At 37.8% G+C, this 18315-nt stretch overlaps 1 protein-coding gene across 6 annotated transcripts in view; it reads left to right on the top strand.

The window, feature by feature from the left end:
- Positions 1 to 18315, top strand: part of LOC121895400 (protein kinase C and casein kinase substrate in neurons protein 1-like) — a 360445-nt gene that overhangs the window by 275894 nt on the left and 66236 nt on the right. For all 6 annotated transcript variants that reach the window (XM_042408508.1, XM_042408507.1, XM_042408503.1 and 3 more), the window contains one exon: positions 10634 to 10856. The gene's annotated coding sequence lies outside the window, so the exon portion shown is untranslated. The remainder of the gene's footprint in view (positions 1 to 10633; positions 10857 to 18315) is intronic.

The following is an 18315-nucleotide window of genomic DNA, read 5'->3' as shown; positions in this document are numbered from 1 at the left end:
GCATCATGTTGTTTATTAGAAGAAAGTCTTCTAAATTTCAAAACACGAAATGTAAAACTAACCTCAATGATCCACAGTCTTAATTATTGAATTGATGAGGGCAAAGGCAGGATTAATAAATAATCTGGGTTATAATAAAAGTCTACCCATTCTCACCTCGGATAGTCACATGAGCTTTGGGGGTCCATGAATTATTCTGTTCTCCCCGAACCATGATCCATCCAAATTGGATGGGGAGCAGGATTTCATTAGCTCTCCAGTACTGCAGTGACAGATTCGGAGAGTGATTCAGACTCAGTAAATGCAGAGTCACACCCCTGTTCAAAAAAAAAAAGAAAAAAGCCAAATAACAAATAAATCAAAATGAATTGCGCTCTGGAATGTCTTTGGAATAAAACAGGTAATTACTGGGTGGGGTGTAATGTTGTTCACAGTGGCTGGAAACTGTATTATATTCAGTATTCCTGCTCATATTTCTGTCTGCGTGTCTCCTGCCAGGGTGGTGATGCAGTGCAGGCTGAGGGAGCCAGGCTAACAGGGCTCTTAATGAAAGCATTGAGAGAGCTGCAACTCAGTATATCCCAACAAATATGTCTTCAGTGGATAATCTTCCACAATATTCAGTTTTCAGTAAAGCATTTTATGGTGCTCAGAATGAGGTTTTTAAATAAATCATATATTAAAAGCACAGGTCAAAGGGTTCAATGTTAACAAACAGATGAAAACCTGAAACAGATCACACAATGTTTTCTTCATATTTGATACATCAAACGCAGCCACTCATCATATTTTAATGTTTAGTTGCGAATTTGGGCTTTCATTATACATGCTACTGTGACTGCATTAGAGTCAAACTGCATCATTGCAGACGGATTATGAGCCAGTTGTTCAAAATAAATGTGTATAGTACAAGAATGAGCAAGTTGTTTGGCCATCAACATTTTAGGTACATTTTTCTTATGGCAGTGAGCACACATGAAAATGTCTAAAGAGGCAGGAGCACTTTGACGGTTATGCAGCGCCAGTGGTGGAAGAAGTATTCAGATCCTTATCTTAAGTAAAAGTACCAATTCAACTATGTAAAAATACTCCATTACAAATAAAAGTCCTACATGAAAAATTATACTTAAGTAAAAGTACATAAGTATTAGCAGCTTGATGTAGTTAAAGTATTGCAGTAAAAGTAGTGGTTTGGTCCCTCTGACTGATACATTATTATTTATGACATCATTAGATTATTAATACTGAAACATCAGTGTGTAAGCAGCATGTTACTGTTGAAGCTGCTGGAGGTGGAGCTAGTTTCAACTACTTTATATACACTTAGCTAGTTTTCTCCAGTGGTTCCAGACCTAGGGGTTGGGCCCCTTCAAAGGGTCACCAGATAAATCTGAGGGGTCGTGAGATGATTCATGGGAGAATGAAGAATGAAGATACACAAATCTGTTTTCAGTTTTTGGACTTTTTCTCTAATCTTTGATTTTTGGTGAAATATTGGATCATTTGAACATTTATTGAAATGAAACCATGTGAGAAGTTTAGAGGGAAAAATCACTGTTTGGTGGAGCTGTTAACAACTCATAGACATCTGAAATGTGACCCCGACTACACACTGCTTTTTGTAAGACATCAAAAGCCAAAAAGGTTGGAAACCACTAGTTTCATCTTTAACAATGTGTTGTATTTTAAAAGCTTGTTATATTATCCATTGTGTCAAATCTTCATCTGAAAAGTAACTAAAGCTGTCAAATAAATATAGTGGAGTGGAAAGTATAATATTTCCCTCTGAAATGTAGTGGAGTGGAAGTGTTAAGCAGCATCAAATGGACATACTCAAGTACACATACCTCAAAATTGTACTTAAGTACATTACTTGAGTAAATGTACTTTCCACCACTGTGCATCGCTGACTTTATTCCTTCCTAAGCTGACGATTCAGCAAAAGCGTGCCTTCTTCTGAGCTTAAAAGACAAAACTAAATCACATCATATATACACTTAGCTTCCAAGGCACCCGTATATGCAAGCCAATCAGTGTAAAAAGGGTCATTACGATGCATGAAATCTTACAGAATTCTATAAACACTACATGACAAGCACAGATCCTGTATCCTTCAACCCCACATGTATAGTGAACAGTATTCTTTAGACCCTTCTTCAGACTTCCCGCTGAGAAAACAACACAGCAAAATGAAATATCATTTTCATATTGAGGGACAACCGTTGTAAACAATACAATATACAAATATACAAAACAAGATCAAGTAATATACATTCTCTTAGTATACCATATAACAGTAGAAAATTCAACAGAAAAAAGTGAAACTACAAAAAGATATTATTTTAAAATGTAAATAAGAAAGGACTAAAAAGTCCCGCACACTGTTGATCACTTGCACTCTATTAACGGCGTTTCAGTCTTCAGACCTTCATGAACTGATGAAGGTCTGAGGACTGAAACGCCGTTAATAAAGTGAAGGTGTGCAGGACTTTTTGGTCCTTTCACAGACACAGTTAATGATCTGACGTTCTTGCCCACGAGATTTTCTGGAGTGCAAGAACTTTGTGTTGCCTGTCCAATTATAAATAAGAAAAAAAGACCATATTAATCTTAATATATAGAAAAAATATGAATAAGAAGAAAAATATTCAGAACATGAAAGAAAACCGTCCCTAACCCTGACTGCATAAAACTAAATAAAAAGGTCACTAAAACAGCAGCGGTAGAGTACACCAGTGGACTGTTTTACATTTTTCTTATGTTGACTTCTGGATGAGAACCAGTTGTTTTGCATCTTTTTTTTTTTCTTTTTTTTTAACACATCCTACATCAAAATACAGATGTACCCGTCTCTTCTCTACACTATCTTTAGAGGTGTGTTCACACATACCGTCCTTGCATAGAAGGGTGAAAGTGACGCATTTAAGACTGAAAAAACACCTGAAATCGAAGAAATCACTTAGTAAACAAAGCTGGCAGTTGGGCAACATTGTGCTAACAGCAGATGCAAGTATCCATCTGTGATTACACCTTACTGTAATCACAGATGGATCGGTAATGTGCTACGTATTACATAACCCAAACATCAACAAGGAATTAATGAGATGTCACAACGATGAAACACTAAAAAAAAGTGGAGTATATCTGTAGTCTCAGTTAATATCTATCTATCTATCTATCTATCTATCTATCTATCTATCTATCTATTTAACTATCCATCTATCTATCTATCTATCTAGGCCTATCTATCACACTCACACATACACACACACACACATCTCTACTTTGAGAGGTGGTGATAGAGGTTATATTAGCAGGCAGGTTGGGACAGGCAGTTTTAGCCCTGGGACTGAGCAGCAGAGTTCAGGGCGTCGGGTCATGGATCTGTCCGGTCTGCTGTCCTGCCTAGAGACACTGCAGCTCTCTGCAGATGTTAATGTAACTGCAGGTGGCCTTCACAGCATTAAGCATTGCACAGCGGTACGGTAACCTCTCCAGTCTCATAGATGTAGACTTTTATTAGTGTTGATGTATGTGTTTGCCAGCTTGTATTCTGTGCTCTTATTTTTTTAATGTTCATTGTTTCTGCATGAACAGTCAACATTTTCTTTTGTTATTAGTAGAGTTCAGTGGAGTAATTTATGCTGCAAACACCCACCAAACTCAACAAATAATGCTTAGTCAACTGATTTTTATCAAGTTGTGGTGTTAGATGAGATTTTTGGAGCACAAAAATGATCATAGCATAAATAAATAAATGCAGAAATACATAACTAATTCAAAAATAAATATATGGTAATGAAAAAGGACATTTAAATTAACCTCTATTTCCATAAATAATCTCTTATTTAGCTTATTTCTGTATTTCTTACATTTATTTATTTCTGTGTTTCTACATTTATTCATTTATTTATTTATTAATGTATTTCTACATTTATTTATTTATCCATTTATTTTTGTATTTGTACATTTATTCATTTATTTATTAATGTATTTCTACATTTATTTATATTTTAATGCTTATGTCACTTTTTGTGCTCCACACAGATTGTCCAACCTGTGGAACTTGTTTGGCTGTCCAAGACGAAAGTTGAACATGTATAATTTTATAAACTCATCGGTCTGACCTGAAAAGTAACAAGCAGCTACAGCTGTAGCTCTTAAATGTAATGGAGTAGAAGTATGAAAAGGCATAAAATGTAAGTAACCAAATACTTTGTACTTAAATACTGTACTTGAGTAAATGTACTTAGTTACTTTCCAGTTTAATATAATGGTTAAAGCCATAACATTAAAAGCACAAACACACACTATATGGAGTATATGCTGCTTACTGTAGATATGCAGTTTTTGGCAGCAAGACATATTTCAGTTTGGATAAATGTCATTCTTTTGTCAGAGACAGCTTAATATCAGTGCACCAAATATCTAAAACTTCATATTTTTGTATTGAGGCAATTCACAGTATTATATGATTTTATTTGAAAAATACTTACAGTGATTATTACAAACCTCTTCCCTTGCTCCTTTACATTAAGGATTGCTGTTTTGGTTCATCGGATCCATTTGACTGGCTCTCACTTCAAACTGAACTGAACTGGAGACATTTTTAACTTTTACTGGCTTTCGAATTGCAGTGATAATGGATAATATTTAAACATTTACTGCATAATGTTACCATAGGCTTCACAGATTGCAACATTGTGGACGTCATGATGATGAACAGTCAATGGGGATTTGGGAAGACAACACATTTTAGAAAAGCATAAGAAAGAATAACTGTGTCATGAAAAACACAGGAAGTGACACTCAAGTTGTTATTTATTTCTTCATTTAATACTTTTGCTCAGGTTCCTCATTGCATTACATCTGTCAGGCTATTTAGAAACTCTGATATGAGACTTGAGAATCTAAGCAACAAAGAACTAAAACTGTTTGTCACCTTAATATGAGTCAAGTGCTTTAATGAAAGGATAAAAGGCATTAAGATGGAGCAGCTGCTTCACTTTATACATTCAGGTAGTTTTGATATCTGAGTTGTAAAATTTGCTTTGCTCCTGTCTCACACATGCATCCATTTGATTATACACAGAAGCTGATTCCGACTCTTTTAATGCTTTTTTTGTAAGATTTGCAATTTTTATTGTGTGATATAACATCAGTCATATGACATATTCTTTTTTAAACCAGAACACCCCATTCCCAACCCACCCCAACACAGAAACAAGAGGCGTCAACCTGCATATAAAGCGGCTTGCATATAAATAAAGCTATTAACAAAAAGAGACAATACAACTCTAAGAAAATAATAAAAACAAAGAAAATATACAAAAACATATCTCTCACATAGAAATCAAAAACAAAAAATTGTGTGTTTCCACCTCATCTTTACACTTACGCTTTTATAAAAGAAATATACAATACATTCCCCAATTGAGGAGACATTTTTCTGTCTTCTCCTGCTTCCTGTATGACATTTTTTCATATGCGGCTCACCCAGTACTGAAAAAGAGGCTCTCCAGGCATCTTCCAGTTCCTGAGAATGATTTGCCATCCAATCATAATTGTCATCTGGGTCCAGTACTTCAGTGATTGTGGAAAAGCAGATAACACCTTACAGTCTGCTAAAATATAAAGCTTTGGGCAGAATACAAACGGACATTAACAATGTAATATTGAATCTTCATCCAGAATTGATGGATTTTTGGGGCATATCCACAGTACATGTACTATTAAATCCTCATCACTGCTACATTTCCAGCAGGCTGCAGAAACTTTTAAACCAAGTCTATATAACCTACTTGGGGTCGAGTAAAAACGGTGTAAAACTTGATATTGTATAAGCCTTACCCTCAGATCTCTTGACATTTATTCATCATCTCTTGACTCAAATCTCACCCCATTCATGGTCATATGATACACACAAATCTCTTTCCCAGGCAAATTGAAGGGCTTTAACAGTTTAATTCCCTCCATGTTCAACCAGTATTCTATGATATTTTGACACTTCACGTCCTTCACCAAAGACATCAAGAAGTTTATGTAACTTATCTGCTGACTTTGGAGATTGTAAACTGTTTTAATGCATTTTAAAGTATAACAGTTTACATATTACTGCTCAAGAAAATAAATATTCATAAACCTTGGCAGAAAATATTAACATATTTCATTCATGTCTGGCCTATACATGATGGTTTGACTTTGTATCATCCAAAACTAAGAAAGGATTCTGTTAAAACATTGATGAGCAGTCAGTCAACCAAATACGTAAATTCAGAGGCAGTACTTGAAAGAAAAAACATATTTATAATATAATTATGATTGAAATGAACATAAACTTATGTTAGTTTTTTTGAATCAGTGACTCTTAGTGGTTATGGTTCCATTTTTTTGTTAAAAGAAGAGTTAAATGTTTTGGTAAATATGCCTGCTCACTTTCTTGCTGAGAGTTAAATGTGAAAATCAATACTACTCTCATATCTGTACGCTAAATCTGAAGCTACAACCAGCAGCCAGTTAGCTTCGCTTAGCTTAGCATAAAGACTGAAAAACGGAGGAACCAGCTGGCCTTGCTCTGTCCAAAGTGGCAAAGTCCGCCTAGGATCTCTAAAACTCATTAATTAACATGTTCTATCTGTTTGTTTAATCCATACAAAAACTCAAGTGTAAAAGGGATCCTCTGTTTCCAGTCTTTATGCTAAGCTAACCAGCTACTTCATATTTAACAAAAAGATATGAGAGTGATATCAATCTTTTCATCTCACTCTCAGTAAGAATCACTTCCATACTCAATACACACGGCTCTCTTAAAAATAGTGAGCTTGCAACTTCAGCTCCCATTTTATATAGAAATGAATTGTCACTTGTGCCCTCAGAGATGTGTTTTCCTCCATCCTCTCTTTTATCCATCGCCACAGTTTATCTAGGATGAGAATGTTATCTACCATACATTGTGTGAATGTAATCCAATTCAGAGAAATGTTTGCGGCTGCAGCCAAGAGTCATTGTTATACATTGAGACACCCTATCTGGAAAAAGCCACCAAACCGCCTTTACAATCACAGCGTGCAGGATAAGTCATGTTAGGTTTTAATCCTCAGAAGCAGCTGCAGTCAGAACAGAACTACAGTGCATTTTATGGCAGATGAACCTGTATAGTGTGGGAGAGAAAACTGCCTAAGATGAACCCACGAAAATATTTACACATGAAAATGATGTTTATTCAACAGGATTATCAATGGCCAGCTACAAAAAAAAAATCCTTTGAGGTTATATTAGCAAAATATACAAAGATTTACCGACTGTCAGAATGGAAATGTATGTGCAGTAGCATTTCCATGCAGCATCCCATAATCATGCAAAGATGTACCCTCTTGGTCACAAAGAAAATTTCAAATAAAGCTATGGCTTGGTCTGAACACGCAAAAAAAGTCCATTGAACATTCCAGCTTATCTTAATTACTTTTGCTTGTGATATTCCTCACCAGTCCATCAAAACTAAACTGCCTTTACAGTTGCAGTGTTGAGGATAACTCAGTTTGTGTTCTTGCCACAGCTGCTTCTGTGAGGATTAAAAACAGCTAAAAATGTATGTGGTATACACCAGATAAACCTGCAAACTGTGTGAGACACAGGAGGTAAACCTGCAAGATATTTACTCATGAAAATATTTATTCATCTAGATTAACAGCCAACAGCAACAGAGGAAGCCTCTGATCTTTGGTTTTTTGCTGGTCCCCTAAAGGATGTAACAAGAACTGGCTTTGACTTGAACTTATAGTGGGTAAGCATCTCTGTGTGTATCCTTAAACGTTGCAAGATATGCAGAAATGAATAACGTATGAAATGATGGAAACCCTAAAAACTTTTTGTCTGGCAGATGCTGCATCTGGGTGTTTCATCAAGTTTTTTATCTGTGGTGTATTTTTCTATTTCTGTTGACGTTTTAGTATCTACATCAATCGCAAGTGGGCAGAATTACACTATAACACTGTATAAATGTATTGTTTTGTCTAGAAATCATGCATCCAAAAATTGGACTGTAGCATTTAATATTAATTAGTAAATTGCTTTAATATTTGATGTAGTTATTGATTTATTTATTGGCAAACACTTTCACAAATGAAGATATCCAATATATCCTTCATTTTATTTATTATTTGCAAGACTCTGTCAGTTCACCACATGCCTTGATGATATTTAGACTGTTGGATTTATTATGTGTGTGTTTTGTTTAAGGCTAGTGTGTGTTTTCAAACTCTAATTAGCCCAGCTGTTCCATTCCCTGGTATAGATAGAAGCTGGGATACATCACTGTGTTTACCAGCTTGTGTTCTGAAATGAGGGTGACTGGTGAAAAAGTCCAGCTTTATTACCAGCTTCATAAAAGGACACGCTGTAATGTGATATTAACTGTGTAACATTGAGTTTTTATGAATTCACGATTGATCTTAGACATGTATTCGTGTAACATTTTCACCATTTTAACTGATTTTCATTCAACTGGCATTAGACAAGGCTGTCCAATATCCCCACTCTTCTTTTTTCACTGAACACAGAAAACAATGTTTTAAAAAGAAAATCAAATACAGGTTTCCTTGAGTCAGTTCATGGATGATACAACTCTGTTCTCAAATGGCTCTGCTGAGGATGCTACTGAAATGAATGAAATGAAATGAATTTTAATGTTTGTCTGAACCTCAGTGAATTACTTGCCTGTAAATGCTATCACCCATGTCTGTAATATAAACCCTCAAATTAAATGTTACATATCCAGTAATTAAAATGATTTAGGAAAAACATTCTAGGTATTTAGTGAATCCAAGTAACTACAATTAAACCTGCATTAAATTATTTTTTGTGGCACTTGGGGACAAAACAACAAGCTGTTAACATTGACACATTTGATCACCTTATAATGTCGCTTATTTACACATCCAAAAGAGCAACATTAGCATTCATTGGGAGTTATGCTTCCTTTCCTAATTTAAGTCGCTAACATTGTCTGTTAGCCATTAGGTGCTGGGCAGGTAGTGTACAGTGGATTTATCAGAGCTGTTTTGCTGAAAACCAGACTGATGAGAGCTGTGAGAGTAAACCAAAACACTAACGGGTCATAAAACCAAAACAATGAGATAAAAGATGTTGAAACAGTCGGTAGAGCTGAGGACAACTGCAGAGTCAGGCGATAATTCTCTATGAGTTTATCACTAAGAGCAACACTACTCATTGATCCATTGTTATTATAAACGTATTGAGACGCCTTAAGTCCTTGGCTACCTGTCTTGTCCGTCAATGATAAGGTTCTGCTAACAAACACAAATGTAATTTCCAGGAATGTAAATAATCACATCAGTAAAGCAAACTTCTTACAGCCATAATACTGTATAATAATATGCAATGTAAATTAAGTAAAAGTGGGCTCCATTTGCACTTAATCAAATATTAATATAACTGAGGAGAAAGAAAAATGACTTTATCAATGCTTTCTGTTGTTCTAATGAAAATCATTACATAAGTCAACTTATTCCAAAACACTGCATTGGAACATTGCATTTACTGATAAATACCTTTCTTTAACTTTCAAATTGACATGTAAACTTTTAAGTGATGTTGGTTGGAAATGTCACATGCATGTTTACCTTCTTTCTATCATGGTGAAACAAGCCACACGTGCTGGAAATATCAATGGCGGATTGGTTATCTTCTGCACTGCTACATCACTGATGAAGATTGGTAAAGAGTAAACAGTGGCTGGACATTCTTTTCCCCACTGACCAAAGCCTTCTCCAATTACTTCCTTGTCTGTCCTTTCCTCTATTCTCATTTGTTACATCCGCCGTGACCTTTCTATTGGATCTGGCAGCAGTCAAACGTCAGGGTGTGAGCATATCATTGATAGAAGGATGGAGGTCATTACCAGCAGTCTTAGAGAGGGTTTTAATCCCCCAGAAAGCTAAAGCGGGAGCCCAGCCTCTGGAGTTGGTTTAATTACTGACCTAGACCTAGCCCTTACTAATTGGCTCCTTGTATGGGCTGTGATGCAAGCAGGATGTGACACTTAAGGCTAGACTTCCTCTGCTGTCTGCCCTTTGTGTCAGTCCCATTAACCTTTCCCTTCCACCTTCTCCTCTGCCTTTTTATGTTCAATTAAAGGCACTATTCAAATGAGTTGGAGTTGTAAGACTAAGAGTTTTGTCATGGGCCATGTAAAAGGAAATAATTGTGCCCTAAATTATGATTTCCAAGTGCTTTTGGCACCTGAGAGGTGAAAATCTTCTGTGCTGATAAATTTTACTCCATTGCTTTATATTTAGCTTTGCAACAAGTCTGTCTGAAATGTCTGAAATATGCGCATGCTTGTGTTTACTTGTTTGATTCTACCACTTCCAAGCATGAACTGGGCACTGGATATAGACATAATTATGACTATAACCAGTGTGTGTCAGAAAATAGTAAAAAAGAAAAACTTTTAATATTAATACTGTACATTCAAAGAGAACAATACTTAAAAAGAAAGCCAAAATCTGCAAAGTAAAGCCATGCTTGGTGTTTGCCCCTTTGGGATACTGTGAGCTTTGGTGTGTATTGTCACTACTGTGTAATTAATCATACCAACTAACTCCATTCACAGGGTCCCCTTTGGTTAATTGGACTGCAGCTGCAGAATGGACTAAGCGATGATTTATTCAGCAGGCAGGTGGAGCGCCGCCCTGCCCTCCCTTCCAGGTACCAAGGATGGATGGCTCACTCCTGCACCCAGCTACTCCCTGTGTTACTCCATCCCTCAGGCCAATCGACTCTGAGGGCACATTTACAAGATGGGCTCCAGGGTGACAAAATGAGAGGAAGGGAAGGTACAGTGGAATCAATTTTACCTCTTTTCTCCGTATTCCACACTTACACTGGTAAGAGCAGGAGAACAGATCAAGTATTGACCATGTGAAGAAAGTTTAACAGGTGAACTTCCTCACAGTATGTTGGCAGGTTAAAACAAACACCAGAGCCAGCCAAAAGTGAAGTCGCTTGGAGACATTTGCTGCCCGTTCCAATTTTGTGGACGTTTGTTTCATTTACTGGTCGTGCTGTTAGGCAGACTGGTGGTAACTATATATCATTCAGGCTTGTTGGCAAGCCCAGTCACTGTGCCAAGCTTTTTTTTTTACACCATTGAATGTGAGGTTAGGTCCCACAGGGTGGTGTAAAGTGTGTGTGTGTGTGTGTGGTAAAGACAAAGAAGTCTTTTACAGGTGGAGTAGCCAACTATGAAGAGTCTTAATTGAATTGTTTAAACTAGAAGCAACCTAACATTAAGGTTTAAACAGCTCATTTTAAATCCAACCTAGAGTTTAAAAATGCAGCATTGCCTTTTAGATCCTATAATGCCAAGTATCTACCATACATTGTGTTGATCATACATGCCAGATTACATTGTTTTCATTGACAGTATTTCCTTTCTCAACAATATGTGACATTTCAAAGATAATCAGTCTGAATAGAGAATGGACCCTATAATCTACAGAAGCAGGGCCTATACATCAACATTAGGATTACACCTTCTCTCGCTGTAGTTTGTTTCAGTGCTGCTGGCGTACCATTACCCTGAGATAACCACACTTTAATAGTTAATGCAGCTGTGGGGCCCCCTCTGCATTACAAATGGGCCCATCCGTCTCACCCAGAACCCCGTGGGTGGCAGCGGCACAGTCCATCTTCAGGAACTCTAATCATTCATCAATAGGCAGCTATCTGACACCCGCTTACACAGGATACCGAACACTGTGATGTGGTCAAGGCCAGAGACGGACATCCTGGTGTCAGACAGGGGGATCTGTCAACTGATATCACTCTAGGCACCACTATGGGACTTCCCAGCTACAACAGCTGGATTGCAGACTCCAAGTACAATCTGCTTATCTAAGAGCTCCCCTTTATCTCCTTTCTTTCATGTCTAGACACTGAACAAGTACGAAGAAATTGATGTTATTTATCAGGCAAATGCATCATGACGTATTTATTTGTATGGTGCATATATTATATGTAAATGTCTGCAGGAAGGAAGACGAGGTAAACTTTGCATTTTCCCTCCCTCAGAGTCTTCAAATGTCACTGCCTGGTCAGTATTCGTTGATACAAATTCTGCTTGCTCTGGTCAAGAGGCAAGAGTGCCCTCTGTCCAATTTGCCTGACATGAGACTGCCAGTCAAAAAGCAATCAATAAGACAAATGCTGAAGTGACTCAACTCTGCAGCTGAGTCTAGCACCTGTTTTGTAGAGGAGTTTGTAAACCTTTTATCCCCAACTGTAAAGCCCGGCTCTTATTTGTTGTGGTGGTCATCACATCAGCCCTCTGCTGAGAGAATCTGCTCTCCATTCCCAGTGGAAATAAAAAACAGTGATAAAACTGAGCACATATCGCTTCTATAAGTAACCAACACAGATGCAGCCCAGGCTAGCCACTTTCTCCAGGGACTCCAGCTGCCACATGGGGATGTGACAGGCCCAAAATGGGCAGGCGGGCCCCTTCCCTTTTGATCAATCAGGTAAGACAGAGTGGGGTAGCATGAATTCTAAAACTCCAGATGCACCGTCACCAAGGTGACTCTCATTTATTACCTCTCCCAAACGCTCTGAACATACGCTCATCTGTCAGAGTGACAAAGCTTCCTTGCTTTCTCTACTTTAGTTGAATTTAGACCTGATGAGGGTCAGCTGAATTAAGTAGTAACTTAATTCAGCTGCCTCTGATTGTCATTTCTAGAGGGCAGGTTTTAAATCAGGCTACAGAATGTGGACTCTGAATTTTATAAGAATTAATGAGGAAATGGGTTGCTACCTGCAAAATAGTGTTGCATAATTAACACCTGCTAAGATCAACACATTGAGTCAATGATTTCTAGATGTCTATGTTACTGATACGGGTTTACTGCATCATCTTTATCCCTCAGTGACAGCAAACCTGCTGCACCCCAGATTCAGGTGAGGAATGGGTGCTAAATGATTTTTCTCAGGGTGAGACTACCCTCTGCTGGACATAATCACTTATGAGCATGGCTGCCAGGAGACATCTTTGACAGCAAGAGCTGAGTTGTGTTTTATCGCTGAGATGTGTGCAAAGGGGGAGTGAGCAACAACACAACCACACTTTGACAGAGACGCATGCCTCCACAGAAAATCTGTTCATAGTGGGCGGCGGTGGAACGAGGAGGAGAAGACATGCTTCTTGTTTTGCTTGTTTTCTTTTTTTTCCTCTGACATAAATATTTTTTTTAAAGGAAAGGAAAGAATATATTCTCAAATCAACACAAAAGTAGTGTTCATGTACAAGCATCACCACAAGATGGTGTCATTTCTCAAAGATGTCACATTTTGTTTTCCAAATCTAATCTGTGTCTGCCACCTGTTGGTAAAGAGAGCAGCCTGCTTGGTTTCAACCATGATTACAGATACAGATTATTCTACATCTACAGGTACTTAAATCAGTTTTAGTACATGAATCCTAAAACAAAATAGGCATTTATTTTAATGCTGGTGAGACATTTAGTGAACTGGATAGTCCAGATTTAAAACCATACAAATATAACATATTTAAAAAGCTGTCACAGAAATGCCGTCAGCTTGAGGAGCGCTGCACTGTAGCTGACCCTGACCTCCGACCTCCCTGTTGAGGCACCGAGCAAAGAGAGTTTGCCTTCAGGGATGAATAGATATTATGTTAAAAATAAGAAAGCCAATGTGTTTTTAATATTTAATAACCCAAAAGCTCCACTGTACGCACGATTCTTGGCAATAATATACATATAAATGAGTGGATTGGGTGTGATTAGTTTAATGAATTAAATGAAAGAAAGTGAACCGTAGGTGAACTTATTAAAAAATGCACATTTTATCCGAGATGAGTTTTTAAAACTCTTGATTCTCACAGAGTAATAAATAAAAATAAAAAAAATAAAATAAAACATACAATGAGAGAGACCTATTGGCATGTTGTTGCCAAAGGAAGTTTCAAATATGGGACTGTTTTCACCCTTAGAAATTTCACAAGCTTGAGTCACAGTATGACTGATGCACCCGCTGGATCCTTGTCCAAAAATCTCAGGATGTGGAGATGAAACTATTTGAAAGGGAGAGTGGAACATTGACTCAGTGACCGACGTACGGAGGTGAAATTAGGTAGTGTAAGAGCGCCTATTATTCCCTGCATATAGGAGTTTCACATAAATACAGTGCTGTGTTCACTAAACAAGCAGCGCGCACTACTTCCTGTGTTTGTGTGAGTCAGATACTACTCATGAGAGGACTGAATCAGCCGGGCCCCATCCCCCGCCCACTAACCTCCATCCGCCCCCTCGCAGAAGTATAAAAGACACCCACACACATGTTCCCATCTCCGCCCACCTTGCCTTTCAACTGCTCCCACACTTTTCCTCTCCCCTCCCAACGGATTTTCTCTCTGTCCTTCTCTCCTGCTTCTTTCTTCCTTCTTTTTTTTTTTTTTTTTTTTCTTCAAACCCTCTTTGGAGGACGAGAGGGAGGATGTGAGTGGCGTGTGTGTGTGTGTGTTAGTCATGTTCAGGCTCATCCAGGGCCAACAGCAGCACAGGCAGGGGGAAACCCAGGCACAGGCAGGAATAGGATGTTTTGTCCACATCTGTTAGTTGGTTTGGCTGCAGTACTCTTGCGGTTTACACAGCGCCTAAAAATGGATCGCTAGAATGAGCGAGAGAGCGCGCTGGAGGGGAAGACGGATGAGCATATAGGAAGAGGGGAAAAGGGCAGGAGGACATAGGTGGGGGGAGGGGTGAGCATGCCAAAGTGGGCCAAGACCAGACCCCCCCCCCACCCCCCCTCACCCCCACACCCCCACCCCCCCGATGGTTAATAGGATTCTGTCTGCCCTGAGCTGCTGCAGAGTTCACGAGCCAGGAGACGGCTCTGAAGAGGGCGTCTGATGTGGAAGGGTTTGTCTCTTGTAAGATTTGATTAGCATTTCAATTCAAACTGACTCACCGGTTTGTTTCACGTTTTTTTTTTTTTTTTTTTCGTGGCACAGGTTAAGACGTGGTTATTCCGGTGCAGAAAAAAAAATCATGGGTTTACCACCAAATCAAGCCAAATTCATCATCTAATATAAGTAAATATAAGTTAAATAGAAGTCATCAGCTGACCCTGATAAATCTTTTTAAAATAAATGTAATGAGCCAAATGAAGTGACCGCACTGAGTGAAAAACAGTTGAAAGTATTGATTGAGAGTGGAATTTCATAAAAATGTTGACTGCATTTCACCAGGATTTGCACCTGATTACGCTTTTCTTTAAAAAAAAAAGACGTTTATTTTTTGTTCAAGGACGCTCAATTCTGTCTTGTAAAATTATTCTGTCCTTAAAAGTGACTTGGACAAAAGCATTTTGGGTTGAAATTGCTGTACAATGATAATATTCATTTTTTACTGCAATTTTCTGCTTGTTGAGAATCATCAAAATTAAGCGAATGAAATATGTCAAACGATGAGAACAGCTCTGGAAGAGCATTAGAATATTTTAACATGATTTTACAAAATCACGCCCATATATTGAAAGACCATCCTCTTGATAAATGATTCTCCTCCATTATCGGCTTCTGATTTTGTAATTTTGGAGCCAAATTTTTTGCTGCACATCTACATGTAAAATGCTAATATTTGTTTTGCATCATCACTGATCAGTTACACTGTCCAGTCCCCTCATCGGTCTCCAGGTGGTGCCAGTGGCTGAGAAGGACAACATTCCTCACAGAAACACACACACACACATATGCACACACACACACACACACACACATACACACACACACAGTGGACCTATTTCCCTGTCTCCATCCAGATTCTGAGAGGCTGGGTATGGCAGAGATGTGTGAGGGTGTGGGGGATGGGGCTGAAGTAGTTGTGGAAGATAGAGAGGAAGGAAGTGAATAGAGTGAGAAATGGGGAAGGAAGGGGGTGGCATGCAAGGCAAGCACATGCTGAGCAGAACATTGGACTCATTGAGAAAAGCGCTCTCTCCATTCATGCCCTATCCAATCCCCTTTTCACCAAACTCCCACTCTCCTCATCATGTACGTACAGTATATTGATATCTATCTGCTATCTCCAGATGACAAAAGTTTTGGAGCAACAAACTAATCTGATGTGCTTATTTGTGTTAATATGTGCATTTATGGTAAAGTTATTTGCCCCGACAAAGAAGACAGAGAGGTAAAATACATGCAGGCGACAGCAAATGTTCTGTTTCAACTACTTTTAGGTCACTCTACATTTCTCAGTATCTGTTTTCAATTGCGTAGAAGACCCATCAACTCCAGATGGGCAGTTCATTTACATCAGAAACCTTTGTGTGAAAGCACCAGTAGGTGGTATGATTAGAGCACATTTAGGAGTGTTTCTATACCATCTTGTCTCGTCTCCTCTATTTCCACCACACCCATGCGATAAGCATCAGATGTTTATCTATTTCAAATGCAAAATGATCGCACCGACACCTGATGGAAGGGTCCACCTATACCTGTGTGAACGTAAGAGGCAGCAGTAGTAGGCAAGGTAGCTTTATTACTTATTAACTGAGCCAGAGACATAATCAGGAATACATTATGTCCTATGGTGTAGAGGCACGTAAACCTACTTGTACTCAAGGGTGGAAATAACTTTATACTGACATATGTTGTTTCTATTAGGCAAATGAGTGAACTTTGAACTTTTACTGAAATAATGTGTACCACAACAGCTGCAATCACAGCAATTACAGCTATTGCCTGCTCTGCAGAGGCACCAGAAATTAAACAACTGCACAGCCATTTGAAGTGAACAATTAGCAAAGAACAGAAGAATAATTTGGGTTTGATTTTGTCCACTTAATTTTGTGTAATTTTTTTCTTTTCCCTCCAAAACTAAAACTATGTGAACTCTGTCCTGTCCTCTCAGCCTTTGAGAATCCTCAAAATTACATCCAAAATGTTCTGTCCTAAGTTGAGGAGGGTTGTTTTTTTTCTTTTTAAATTTAATCTTTTCTTAACTAAAAAAAGCCTCAAAATTGAAAATCCTTTTTGTCAATATTGTCCTGGCAAAGATAGGCAGCATCAAGAGTGAAATAACATCATCATAGTCAGATGAAAGCTTTCATACTAAATACAATCAACAGAGCAGCTTAAAACAACACAATATGTGTCTTAAATCATAAAAATAAAGAGAACCAATCTAAAGAAAATGAGACTAACACATCGAGATTCTACAAAACTGTAAACTATCAGCGTTCAGAGGAGAAGAGCACACAGTTTTGGAAGTAATGATTTGACTTCACAGAGAGATTATCTGCAGAAAGTTGCAGCAGCAGGTATTCTGTAAAATATGTTTTACCTGGTTCAGACTTTGGGAACACTTAATAAAATTAGTCCTGAGAGGAAACACATTCACACATTTTTGTTGAATCAGTTTACCAAGATAAGATGCCAGTAACCCAAAAATGGCTGATACTTCAAATATTTACTAAGTATAATTAAGTATATTTTAAAATAGTCTAAGTAAAATACCAGTGCAGCACCTCTATTTCAGTGAGACTTTGTAGCAGTCTTTCCAACACCCCCACAGTTTTATTTACAGACTGGTGTTTACCTTCCCTTCTAGCTTGGCATGGATTTAAATAAATTCACCACATACTTAAAAATCGCACTAAACACTGTGAAACAATTGCAAATGTTCATAGAAAAGATCAGTGGAGGAATGTAACTGTACCCAAGTACAGTTTTGAGATATTTATACTTTACTTAGTAGTATTTTAATTTCACGCTACTTTATACTTTGTAATTTACTACGTTTCAGTAAATTACAAAGAAATATCGCGCTTTTTACACCGCTACATTTATCTTACAGCTAGTTACTATTAAGATGTTTCATACAACAGATATGATCAGCTTATCATTGTTATAGATTAAACTACACAACAATACATGACGTAGATTAAAATCTCAGCCAATAACAACAGTAAAATCCATTGGCGCAGGAAGTATCCAGATGCTTTAAAGTAGCAGCACTACTGCGGTAAAAATATACTCAGTTACAAGTAAAACCGAGTTGATATGAGGAAAGGTAGAGAAGTCTGGGCAGCAAAATGTACTTAAAGTTCCTAAAAGTATTCTCTAAGCTGGCCCCTTCCAGAGCGTAGTGTGTATATTATTACTAATGTAAACAGTATTTTGTGGTAGCTGGTCGAGATGGAGGCAATTCGAACTATTTCATAAACTATTGGGATGTTTAAGAATACATTTATAACAGTCATCATATTTAG

This window comes from Thunnus maccoyii, chromosome 4 (genome assembly GCF_910596095.1).
Source record: "Thunnus maccoyii chromosome 4, fThuMac1.1, whole genome shotgun sequence".
Taxonomy (NCBI): domain Eukaryota; kingdom Metazoa; phylum Chordata; class Actinopteri; order Scombriformes; family Scombridae; genus Thunnus; species Thunnus maccoyii.
This window is presented reverse-complemented; position numbering and strand designations above follow the sequence as displayed.